Genomic DNA, 12,876 nt, shown 5'->3' with positions numbered 1-12,876 from the left:
TGCCCAGGTGGCCACTAGTGCTGGTGGCTTCCTCTCCTGGGATCAGCCAATCAGAAAAATCCTTGGCCAACTCTTGTTATCCCAGTACCTTCTCATTTTTACCTCTTCGCTCTCCTTAGAATACAACAGTCTTCTCAAAAAAGAGCCAAATAATTTGTACAATTGCTTCCAAACTGTCACCCAAAATGATCATGAGCATGGTTTTGGGTGACAGTTATCCTACATGACTATGTAGCTTTTCACATGGGAGATCTGGCCATCTATGGACTATCCATAAGGCCCCGTTTACACTTAATCAGTTGGTATGCGTTAGTGCGCGTTGGTACGCGTTTTTTCCATAGCAGTGCATTGGGAAGAAGATTTCCGTTAAAACTCGTTAAGTGTGAAAGGTGCCATAGGAAAACATGAGCATTACTTTGAAAATCAGTTTTCTTTCCGTTTTAACTGAGAGCAACTGATTAAGTGTAAAAGGGCCCTTACTGTTCTAAGAACTATCCATAACTGATTGGGCACATTTCGAGAGCTTAGAGTTGCAGTTTCAGGAGTGCAGAGCTAAGCTAGAGATTGCAGAGTACTCATGTGACAAAATCTGAAATATGGGTCGATCAAGTGGTTGAGGGATCTTCTGTATGTCTGGTCATTATTACATTAATGTTTAGAAATCACTAGATAGCTATGTAAGTGTGCTGACTAAACAGAATTATCATGACCTCTAAAAATCTGTTGTATACTGTAATTACTATGGTAAGTCCACTGCAGTGTGCCGTATGTCTGAAAATTCAGTGCATACTATACATCCTTTGCTTCTCCCACTGAGTGTGCAGAGCAGTGCACATGACCCTGGTGCAGGGTTTCCATGGTAACTGTTCTCTGTACATCGCATCTGTCCATTACTGCTACCCACAGCTGGGGCTCTCTGACCTGTAAAGCCAGAGGGGATCTATTGATCTGCACAGATTTTTTTTTTCTTCCTTTGCTATTTTCCAATTAAACACTGTTTACACATTTAAAATCTGCACTGTTGTAGAAAGAAGCAAGTCCAGACTGGATTCATAGCAGGTGACGCTGCTTATTTTATATGCTGCAGTCTATGTATTTGTAGTTATCCATGCATGATGGGATGAGATTGGGACAGCACAGTAGCCTCCTGCCTCGTATGTTTGCTTTGCAATGCTAGGGTCCCAGATCTAAATCCCAGCCAGCACATTGTTAGCATGGCATTTGTATGTTTGCACACTGTTTTTCTGTATTTCCTAAGAACATACAGGTGAGTTAGTTGGTTTCCCCTAAAACTGGTCTTACTATAGGAAACTTAGGGGCTGAATTATCTGATCTTATTAACTCACAACTCATCTCTCCATAAATGACTTAACTCATAATTTATCTCTCTTTATCTACCTTTTATGAGCGTAATCAAGTAACATGTAATACCACATATTTTAACACCCAGATAGTTATTATAACCCATCTCCCACTTACAGGAATACAGAGGTTAAACAAACAAAAGAAAAATAGACCATACCTAGTTTCCTGAATGTTTGCAGACTCTCTCTGAGGCTTTTGTTCCCTCCCCTGATGCTCTTTTTGGCAGTAAATCGGCCCAGTATAGGCTCTGACCAGAGGATGTCAGCAACCTTTGACCTGGATCTGGTTGGCCGTGCATACGCAGTAGTTCAGTACCACCACTCTGTCTGCTCTTCCAACATTCTACATATGCACGGCTAACTAGATCTGGGTTAAAGTGTCTTTCCTACATCCCAGGTCCATAGTGATGAATTTAGAGTCATTGACTTTAATTTTGCAATTGCATTAACTTTTTACGTATTAGGAAAATATTCTGTTGGCTTGTTTAAAGTCAGAAATAGGACTGCCTATTTTATGATTTTATGATTAAGCACAGATATTTTTAAACCCTGTATACCACTGTCATTCTGTATTGTAGAAATCAAGGCCTCCATTGCCAGATTAATCAAGATAGGAGAGAATGAACATGCTTATTGGTATGAAAAACTTCTTAAATGGCTCCCCAACACAGTAAAGTTTTTTTTAACGTCTAGTACACCTCAAAGGGTCTCCAGAGGACCTGACATTCTGCAGTCCAAACTCAGGTAGATCTACTATACAATGTATTTTCTAGTACTTCTCTCTATCTGTAACCTCCCCACCTAATGCTTGCTATATTCATTCTGATACCTTCCCCCTAATTTAAACCCCTTCCTAATATGTAACCCCAACTTTAACTGCAGCTACTTACAGCTAATACAGCTAATACATGTATGTATTTGTTACAAGAACAACTATCTACAGTGGAGGAAATAATTATTTGACCCCTCACTGATTTTGTAAGTTTGTCCAATGACAAAGAAATGAAAAGTCTCAGAACAGTATCATTTCAATGGTAGGTTTATTTTAACAGTGGCAGATAGCACATCAAAAGGAAAATCGAAAAAATAACCTTAAATAAAAGATAGCAACTGATTTGCATTTCATTGAGTGAAATAAGTTTTTGAACCCTCTAACAATAAAAGACTTAATACTTAGTGGAAAAACCCTTGTTTGCAAGCACAGAGGTCAAACGTTTCTTGTAATTGATGACCAAGTTTGCACACATTTTAGGAGGAATGTTGGTCCACTCCTCTTTGCAGATCATCTCTAAATCCCTAAGGTTTCGAGGCTGTCTCTGTGCAACTCTGAGCTTGAGCTTCCTCCATAGGTTTTCTATTGGATTAAGGTCCGGAGACTGACTAGGCCACTCCATGACCTTAATGTGCTTCTTCTTGAGCCACTCCTTTGTTGCCTTTGCTGTATGTTTTGGGTCATTGTCGTGCTGGAACACCCATCCACGACCCATTTTCAGTTTCCTGGCAGAGGGAAGGAGGTTGTCGTTCAGGATTTCACAATACATGGCTCCGTCCATTTTCCCGTTAATGCGATTAAGTTGTCCTGTGCCCTTAGCAGAAAAACACCCCCAAAGCAAAATGTTTCCACCCCCATGCTTGATGGTGGGGACGGTGTTTTGGGGGTCATAGGCAGCATTTTTCTTCCTCCAAACACAGCGAGTTAAGTTAATGCCAAAGAGCTCTATTTTGGTCTCATCAGACCACAGCACCTTCTCCCAGTCACTCACAGAATCATTCAGGTGTTCATTGGCAAACTTCAGACGGGCCTGCACATGTGCCTTCTTGAGCAGGGGGACCTTGCGAGCCCTGCAGGATTTTAATCTATTGCGGTGTAATGTGTTTCCAATGGTTTTCTTGGTGACTGTGGTCCCTGCTAATTTGAGGTAATTCACTAACTCCTCCCGTGTAGTTCTAGGATGCTTTTTCACCTTTCTCAGAACCATTGACACCCCACGAGGTGAGATCTTGCGTGGAGCCCCAGAGGTCGATTGATGGTCATTTTGTGCTCCTTCCATTTTCGAACAATCGCACCAACAGTTGTCACCTTCTCTCCCAGCTTCTTGCTAAAGGTTTTGTAGCCCATTCCAGCCTTGTGCAGGTCTACAATTTTGTCTCTGACATCCTTGGACAGCTCTTTGGTCTTTCCCATGTTGGAGAGTTTGGAGTCTGCTTGATTGATTGATTCTGTAGACAGGTGTCTTTTATACAGGTGGCTAGTTAAGACAGGTGTCCTTAATGAGGGTGACTAATTGAGTAGAAGTGTCTAACCACTCTGTGGGAGCCAGAACTCTTAATGGTTGGTAGGGGTTCAAAAACTTATTTCACTCAATGAAATGCAAATCAGTTGCTATCTTTTATTTAAGGTTATTTTTTCGATTTTCCTTTTGATGTGCTATCTGCCACTGTTAAAATAAACCTACCATTGAAATGATACTGTTCTGAGACTTTTCATTTCTTTGTCATTGGACAAACTTACAAAATCAGTGAGGGGTCAAATAATTATTTCCTCCACTGTAAGAAACTGTTTTTCTGTAAACCCCACATACCTATAGAGCTTTTAGCCAGAAATACTAGAAAGCTTTTCCGAGGTCTCTCAGCTCAGCCTATGTAAAAAAAATAGCTTTGTCTAACAGCTGTTTTGTAACAAATTTGTGTCGGCATCGGGGGAGGAGGAGGCAGAGCTGAACAGTAATCTGCCTGTAAACTGTTTACTTTACACTGCGAGGCAGAGAGCTCTCACACAGGAGCACACAGACAGAGCTGCAGCTGATGATTATTTACACACATTTGAAGCTATATTTCTGCTGTATATCATTCATAAAAACAGATTCCAGTCACAGTGTTAGAGCCAGTGAATATTGTTTCTGTATGCTGGATGTGATGGACACAGTCCTCCATAGTAATGCCCACAGTGAGAACTGTTCTCTGTAAATGTCATATTTTCTTCTCATAAGATATGAAAAGATTAAAAAAGCCTGTGCATTGCTTTTTGTTGGTAATTACTGGAAATATATGTGGCATTCAGAATTTTAGTTAACTTTAATAGTTGTCCTTTGAGGTTGGGTGCTGATGTTGGCTGAGCACCAGTGCCCATTTCCATTGCAATCCATTGGATAGCTCCCTCTGTGGACATCCATAGGCATAAAGGTGTGTACACACGCACTACTAAATGCAACGACGGGTCCATTAAGCGGATCGTTCAGAAACAGCCTTATCAGTCCACCGACAGCTCGTACACACGCGCATACTGTCGGCTAATGACCGCTCAGCGGGAGGGTCCGGCGGACCTGCCGTTGCATTTAGTAGTGTGTGTGTACGCACCTTAAGATTTTCAGCTTATCTGTACTTTACTTTGAATTGCATATGCATATAATAGTCCTAATCTTAGTGATGGTACTTTATTATTCTTGCTCCAACCCTTTGCCACGAAAATAAAATATGACAGGGTTGAGGTTTAAAAAAAAAAACCCAAACACATACGGTACACAACTGATACATATTACTCTTGACTTTTAGCTAGTCCCACTCTTTAAATTTTATTGCAAAATGTTGGTGTATATGGCTTGAATGCTTTGTCCCGTATAGCTGGTCATACACTTATAGATTGCCACCTGATGTGGCAAAATGATCAATTCCCCTCTGAAAGGAATCTACTCGGGAAGGAATCAATTCCTACTACACATCGATTTTCAATAGATTCCAGCAGGGAATCTATTAAAATCAATCGAACTGCAGCATGCCCTCTTCAATGCAGTGAAACGTTATGGGCCGCCGATCTGCCACCACTCCTCTCCAGCCCTAGCTCTTCAGTCATGTCCAATTGATACTTTTGATAACTTTTGGTGGAAGCGATGCACCAGACTGATCACTCCCTGAGGTGTTGGGGGCTGCTGTACGCACACTAACATGTACACAGCTTTAGAGTCAAAACTTATCTAGTCCCTCTTATGGGTGTTCTCTTTTGTGTGAAAAATTGTCTTTTTCTCCTCTTCACTTGAGTCCCATACATCCTTCAGTAACTGCTGTTGTTATGTGATATATAAATAGGACTGTGTTATACATCATAAAGCAATAGAGAATAGGAGGAAATTTTAAAAAGGCTGCATTTATTCCCACTGGTGGCATGAGGAGTTTGTATTAGATCATGAAATATTAACTAGTTCACCACTGAGGGGTTTTTCCTGTTTAAGACCAGAGCAATTTTCATCTTTCAGTGCTCCTCCCTTTCAATCGCCAAGAACTTTATCACAACAAAATTATCTATATCTTGCATTTTTCACCACCAATTAGGCTTTCTTTGGGTGGTACATTATGTTAAGAGTTATTTTTTCTAAATGCATTTTAATGGGAATAAGAAAAAATGTAACAAAAATATTTCTCGGTTTCTAGCCATTATAGCTTTAAAATAAAATGTTCTACTGTGGATAAAACCCACACATTTTATTTGTCCCGCTTATTGCAACATTCAGGGACCTTTCACACCAGGGCGGTGCAGTATATTTATTGAAAGTCTATGGAGACTTTCATAATTCCGCAGTACGACACGACGAAGGTGACATTTTCGCCGCATCCCAGACACCGGTCCAAAACTACGTTACGGCGTGTCTTCTGCGGCGATCTGCATCAGCCGGAAGTCGTGTTAGTCTATGGTGACAGGTGGATATTTAAAAAAAATATCATCGCGACGCGCATGTGCGAAAAAAACCCGTATATTTTTACACTATGCTTTCATGCACTTCCGCATACCCTGAAGCAGGAAGTGACCGCAAATGCGCGTCACTTCCTGCTTTGCCCAATGCCAAATGGGCAATACTGCGTAGTAACGAGGTATTCCACTAAAACTCCCCGAAAGGCACTGCACACTGGCGGCTGCCGCACCGCCAGTTTTCAGTGTGAAGCCGGCCTCAAAATATTTGCCTAGTACAATGTATGGCGCCAATTTTTTATTTGGTAATAAAGGTGCATTTTTCAGTTTTGTATCCATCACTAATTACTATGCCATAATTAAAAAAAAAAAAACACAGTAATACATCCTCTTGACATACACATTAAAAACATTCAGGCCCTAAGGTAACTATTTATTTTTTTTACTTGTAATTTTTTTTAATCCAAAGGTTTTAAAGTTTTATTTGGGTAACCATGGGAGAGTATGGTAGGCAAGGGGTTAATTTCAAATGTATGTTGTTTTTTTTTGTTTGTTTTTTTTACAAAAAATGTATGTTGGTGTAATTTTATTTGGCCACAAGATATCCTTGCGCATTATCTTTCTGTGCGTCTTATTACTACGCTAACAGGAAGAAATACGTGGATGTGTTACTTTCCTTATTACAATGACCGCAGGCATCTCATTAATGCTGGCAACCATTGACACGGGGAATTAGATCAATGAATGGGAACTGCATTCCCATTCATTGATCTCCCCTCTAACGATCGGCAGCGAGAACGAGCCCAGGAGCGAGCGGGTGCACACAGCCGCAATAGATGAGTATCTTCATCCCTGGGACTTTAGATGAAGTCCTATAGGGCCTAGTTATACTGCACTTGGTGCAGTAACTATTAGTATTATTATTATTTAGTATTTATATAGCACCAACATCTTTCGCAGCGCTGTACAGAGTATTTTTGTCTTGTCACTTAACTGTCCCTCAGAGGGGCTCCCAATCTAATCCCTGCAATAGTCTTATGTCTATGTATGCATCGTGTAGTGTAGGTATCGTAGTCTAGGGCCAATTTTAGGTGGAAGCCATTAACTTATTTGTATGTTTTTGGGATGTGGGAGGAAACCGGAGTCCCCGGAGGAAAACCCACACAGACACGGGGAGCACGGTGGCGTAGTGGTTAGCTCTCTCGCCTTGCAGCGCTGGGTCCCTGGTTCGAATCCCAGCCAGGGCACTATCTGCAAAGAGTTTGTATGTTCTCTCCGTGTCTGCGTGGGTTTCCTCCGGGCACTCCGGTTTCCTCCCACATTCCAAAAACATACAGATAAGTTAATTGGCTCCCCCTAAAAATTGGCCCTAGACTACAGTACTTACACTACATAATATAGACATATGGCAATGGTAGGGATTAGATTGTGAGCTCCTTTGAGGGACAGTTAGTGACAAGATATATATATACATTGTACAGCGCTGCGTAATATGTCGGCGCTATATAAATACTAAATAATAATAATAATAACAACATACAAACTCCTTGCAGATGTTGACCTGGCTGGGGTTCAAACCAGGGACCCAGCGTTGCAAGGCGAGAGCACTAACCACCACGCCATCGTGCTGCCCTATAGTTAATTATTGCCCTATAGTTAGTAACTATTTCATTCAGTGCAAAATCTTTGATATGTTCTATTTACAAAAATTGTGAAAACTGTCAGTATTAATTTAGTGCAAAATCTTTGATATGTTCTATTTACAAAAATTTTGAAAACTTTCAGTATACTTTATGTTGCGTGGTAACACCAACCCAGCCATCATTGCTGCAGCTAGGAGCCCATTTTTATCCATATTGCTGTGCTATCTACATTATACAGTATAATACAGTATAATAGGTGGCAGGGTACTTGATATGAAGTTGGATTTATAGATTAGTGGCAGTTTGTTGCCATGTTTTCAGGTTATTGTGAAATGGCTGCTTTTTCACAGTGTGGAGTAAGCGTTTCCTGTTTCACGTGACACATTAGCGGTTCCATTGCATAATTTGTTGACAGATGAAAAAACAGCACTATGAATTCCCACAAAAAAGTTACAAAAAAAAGTGTATTCATCCGCATGATAGCATGTTGATAAAATGGCTAATAATATACAACTATTATTAAAATATGTCGTTCTACAGTTTTCAGGGCCTGACCCCTTCTTTCTATTGGCCTCAGACTGTTGTACCAGAGCAGCACCCAGTAATCAGTGAGGCAATGAGGCAGATATCTCGGGGGGCCCGCTGATGCATCCTGAGCTGTCGATTCCATATGGACAAACTGGGCTACCCCCTTGCTTTCCAAATGCAGAGGTTGACAGAGAAACATGGTGGATTGAGTCCTCTCTTGTCTCTTGCTTATTATTCTATGCCAGAGCATACGGAGTGGCGTCGTCATTCAACACACAGTGGAAAAGAGATGAGGACATGAGACAGAAGACCTGAGGGAGCCTGCTAATGAAGCCCAGTAAATATACCAGATTTCCTTCCCTTCACTCTGCATTGCAATGGGGGCATCATTACTGCATTCGATTTACTGAGGGTATCATGGCTGTTCTAGATATGCTGGGAAACAATATGACTGCCTTATATATACTGGGAACATTACAGCTGTACCAGATATACTCTATCGCTTCACTGTGCATACTGGGGTGGGGGGGGGGGGGGGTCAGTTGTATTGTGGCTGCACTATGTACAATGAGGAAATTGTGGAGCTTTGTATATACTGGATGATATTAATAATAATATTTTTATAGCGTTTTTTCCCTGGAGACTCAAAGTGTTGTGACCCTACGTTCTGCAGTCTCAAAGGCCTGGGAAAAGGGGTGGGTTTTTAGCCTTTACTTAAAGCTTTCCAGAGAAGGAGCTTCTCGCACTGATTGTGGAAGTGAGTTCCATAGAGTCGGACTGCATAGGAAAAGGCTGAGCACCAAAATGTTTTTAAGTGAGTCCTGGGAATAACCACATTCATCTTGTTGGCAGAGCGGAGGGTGCATGGAGGGGCATATAGTTCCAATAGATCCGCTGTGTATTTGGGTCCCATATGGTGTAGGGCCTTGAATGTCAGCAGGCAAATCTTAAAATGGATTCTCCATTTTATTGGCAACCAATATTATGCCTACTCTATACAAGTATACTGGGGATATTGTGACTGCCCTTTATATACAAAGTTGCAGGTGTGTTAAATTCAGTGATATCACTCTCTCTCATACTGGTCATTGGAAGTTCAACATGGCACTTCACAGAGAACTCTCTGAGGATTGCTGCTCTACTGGGAATTGCTGTTCTACAGTGCCCAGTAGGTTGATCGTGATCTACCGGTAGATTGCGACCGACTGCTGAGTAGATTGCGGCTGCCTGGCCGCATCCCATCAAATTTTGCTGCCGACAGCTGTTTCTCCTGCTGGCACTGCTCATGGTCAATCAGGGAAGCAATGCGGAGGCCCTCCCCCCTTCAGCCATGCAACACTCCTCCCCATCCCTTCTCTGATTGTCCGCGAGCAGCGCCAGCAGCAGAATTTGATGGGATGCGGCCATACGAGCGCACTTTCTCATCCGCTGGCTCACTCGCTTGTCCTGTATGGAAGAGGAGCCGCGGCTGAAGGAGGGGAGACTGGGACAAGCCACAGACACCACCGCTGGAGCTGGTCAGTACCCTATACTTAGCTACCTGTACTGGGCACCTATACTTAGCTACCTGTACTGGGCACCTATACTTAGCTACCTGTACTGGGCACCTATACTTAGCTACCTGTACTGGGCACCTATACTTAGCTACCTGTACTGGGCACCTATACTTAGCTACCTGTACTGGGCACCTATACTTAGCTACCTGTACTGAGCACCTATACTTAGTCTTTTACAAACAGACATATAAGTGCTGGCAGCATTGCTGCAGAAGTAGAAGGGGTGTGTGTCAGCCTGCCAGAGCTCAAACCATACACCGCACACTGCGTCACATTGGTCTGTATGGCTGTCATCCCAGAAGGAAGCCTCTTCTAAAGATGGTGCACGAGAAAGCCTGCAAACAGTTTTGCTGAAGACAAGCAGACTAAGGAAATGGATAGTAAACCCATGTCCTGTGGTCTGACCAAGATAAACTTAAAGTGTACCTGAGAGGAAATGTTAGCCTGTATTTATACTTACACAGGGTCTTTCCTCCTGCCCCATGAGTTCTGTGAAGTCCCTTGCTACCCCCCTGGCAGGAGGAAGCCCCAAGTAAGTATAAATACAGGCTAACATTTCATTTCAGGGTCACTTTAATTGGTTCAGATAGTGTCAAGCATGTGTTTTAGCAACCAGGTGAGGAGGACGTTTTGAGAGAACGTTTGATGTTTTTCATAAGACCTCCTTCAAACAGATGACTAAACTGCATGCTTGTCAGGCAGTTCAACATTCTCCTTGCTGGCTATGACTGCAATTTGGGTGCTATTAAAATGCAGATGAATGGCAGCGTTTTCAACATCACAATCTTTTGACACGGTGGTGCTACTACAAAACCCCCAGTCACACTCAGATGTGACCATGGAGAGCCTGTCTCTTCATTGCCCATATCAAGCACCAGGAAGCACCTGGATGGGGGAGCACCTGACAGGCAGTGAATTTACTGCCCTCAGCCTCCCCGGTGAAAGAGGCATAAAGACTTGCCTTTACAAATAATGAGAGAGTAACCCAAGCAGCTCGAAGTGACCCAAAACCACTAGGAGAGGATAGTGGACTAAAAGAGACCGAAAACCCCTCCTACCAAAAAGCAATGCTTAGTGTGGTTTTGCCTTCTTAAAACAGAAGGTATTATGAGAAAAAAGCAATACTGTAATACTATGATAGGGATTCGACTGCAAGCTCCTCTGAGTGACACAGGGACAGCTAGTGACAATACTATATGTGTGTGTGTGTGTGTGTGTGTGTGTCTATACATACACACGGGTGCAAAAGTTTGGGGAACCTCGTTGATCGTCATGATTTTCCTGTATAAATCGTTGGTTGTTATGACAAAAAATGTCAGTTAAATACAGTATATCATATAGGAGACACACACAGTGATATTTGAGAAGTGAAATGAAGTTTGTTGGATTTACAGAAAGTGTGCAATAATTGTTTAAAACAAAATTAGGCAGGTGCATAAATTTAGGCACCACAAAAAAGAAAACTAACGCTTCCTGTAGGTTCCAATGAGAGTGTGGATTCCGGTTGAAGGTATTTTTGGACCATTTCTATTTACAAAACATCTCTAGTTCATTCAGGTTTGATGGCTTCCGAGCATGGGCAGCTCTCTTTAACTCACACCACAGATTTTCAATTATATTCTGGTCTGGGGACTGAGCTGGCCATTCCAAAATGTTGTACTTGTTCCTCTGCATAAATGCATTAGTGGATTTTGAGCAGTGTTTAGGGTCTTTGTCTTGTACAGCATAAAGAAATGGCAGCGCTTCCAAACAGACGCTGCACCTGAATTGACTACCTGCATAAGTATGCAGAGCTTGAATTACGGGCAGATTACACACGGGTACAGTAAAGGAGGGCGTTAGCTTCAGCATAAGTTGTGCACAAATTATCCCTACTAGACTCTCCCACTGCGGTGAGGGCTCCCACAGGAGAGAACCTAACCACTAGTCTAACAGTGAAGCATATCAAATAGTGAAGCATGTTCAAACAGTGAAAATTATCCAATCAAAAGGTTAAAACCTCAAACTAATGTAACAGTGAAGCATATTCAACAGTGAAGCATATCCAACAGTGAACCCTAGCTAGTCTAAAATTAAAAACATATTCTTTCCTGGTGCAGCTAGCCATAAATGGTATACACATTTGTTCAAAAGACAGCAAGCAATAGGCAGCGCTCACAGGCTGCAAGTGAAGTGAAAGCTCCAGAGATATGCCCAGCCCCTTGAGGCTAAATACACACCTTGAATACAAATCAAATGCAAATTATGTGCTAACACTAATCTAAATTCTAAAATAGGGTCTTTGTCTTGTTAAAAGATCCATCCCTGGGGCAGCTTCAGCTTTGTCACTGATTCCTGGACATTGGTCTCCAGAATCTGCTGATACTGAGAGGAATCCATGCATCCCTCAACTTTTACAAGATTCCCAGTCCCTGCACTGGCCACGCAGCCCCACAGCATGATAGAATCACCACCATATTCTACTGTAGGTAGCAGGTGTTTTTCTTGGAATATTGTGTTATTTTTCCTCCATGCATAACACCCCTTAATTATGTCCAAATAACTCAATTTTAGTTTCATCAGTCCACAGCACCTTATTCCAAAATGAAGCTGGCTTGTCCAAATGTGCTTTAGCATACCTCAAGCAGCTCTGTTTGTGCTGTGGGCGGAGAAAAGGCTTCCTCTGCATCACTATTGCATACAGCATCTCCTTGTGTAAAGTGTGCCGAATGGTTGAACGATGCACAGTGACTCCATCTGCAGCAAGATGATGTTGTAGGTCTTTGGTGCTGGTCTATGGGTTGACTGACTGTTCTCACCATTTGTCGTTTCTGTCTATCTGAGATTTTTCTTGGTCTGCCTCTTCGAGCCTTAACTTGAACTGAGCTTGTGGTCTTCCATTTCCTCAATATGTTGCTAAATGTGGAAACAGACAGCTGAAATCTCTGAGACAGCTTTCTGTATCCTTCCCCTAAACCAGCTCTGTCCAACTGGCGGCCCGCGGGCCGCATCCGGCCCGCCAGGCCACCTGCTGCGGCCCGCTCGTCTTCCTGGGATGCAGGCATGACTTGCGCTATGGGCGCCATGCCTGCTCCCTCTTATTGTGGCCTCTCCTGTGTCCCCGC

The 12,876-nt window shown here is 42.5% G+C and overlaps 1 long non-coding RNA gene across 2 annotated transcripts in view; it reads left to right on the top strand.

The window, feature by feature from the left end:
* LOC137563066 (uncharacterized) overlaps positions 1–12,876 on the top strand; it is a 203,781-nt gene that overhangs the window by 54,935 nt on the left and 135,970 nt on the right. Inside the window, exons 2-3 of one of the 2 annotated variants that reach the window (XR_011030239.1) lie at positions 1,943–2,108; positions 8,229–8,553. This is a non-coding gene — a long non-coding RNA (uncharacterized lncRNA). The remainder of the gene's footprint in view (positions 1–1,942; positions 2,109–8,228; positions 8,554–12,876) is intronic. The other variant, XR_011030238.1, reaches the window with a different exon arrangement.

The sequence above is a fragment of the Hyperolius riggenbachi genome, chromosome 3 (genome assembly GCF_040937935.1).
Source record: "Hyperolius riggenbachi isolate aHypRig1 chromosome 3, aHypRig1.pri, whole genome shotgun sequence".
In the NCBI taxonomy this organism is placed as follows: Eukaryota; Metazoa; Chordata; class Amphibia; order Anura; family Hyperoliidae; genus Hyperolius; species Hyperolius riggenbachi.
This window is presented reverse-complemented; position numbering and strand designations above follow the sequence as displayed.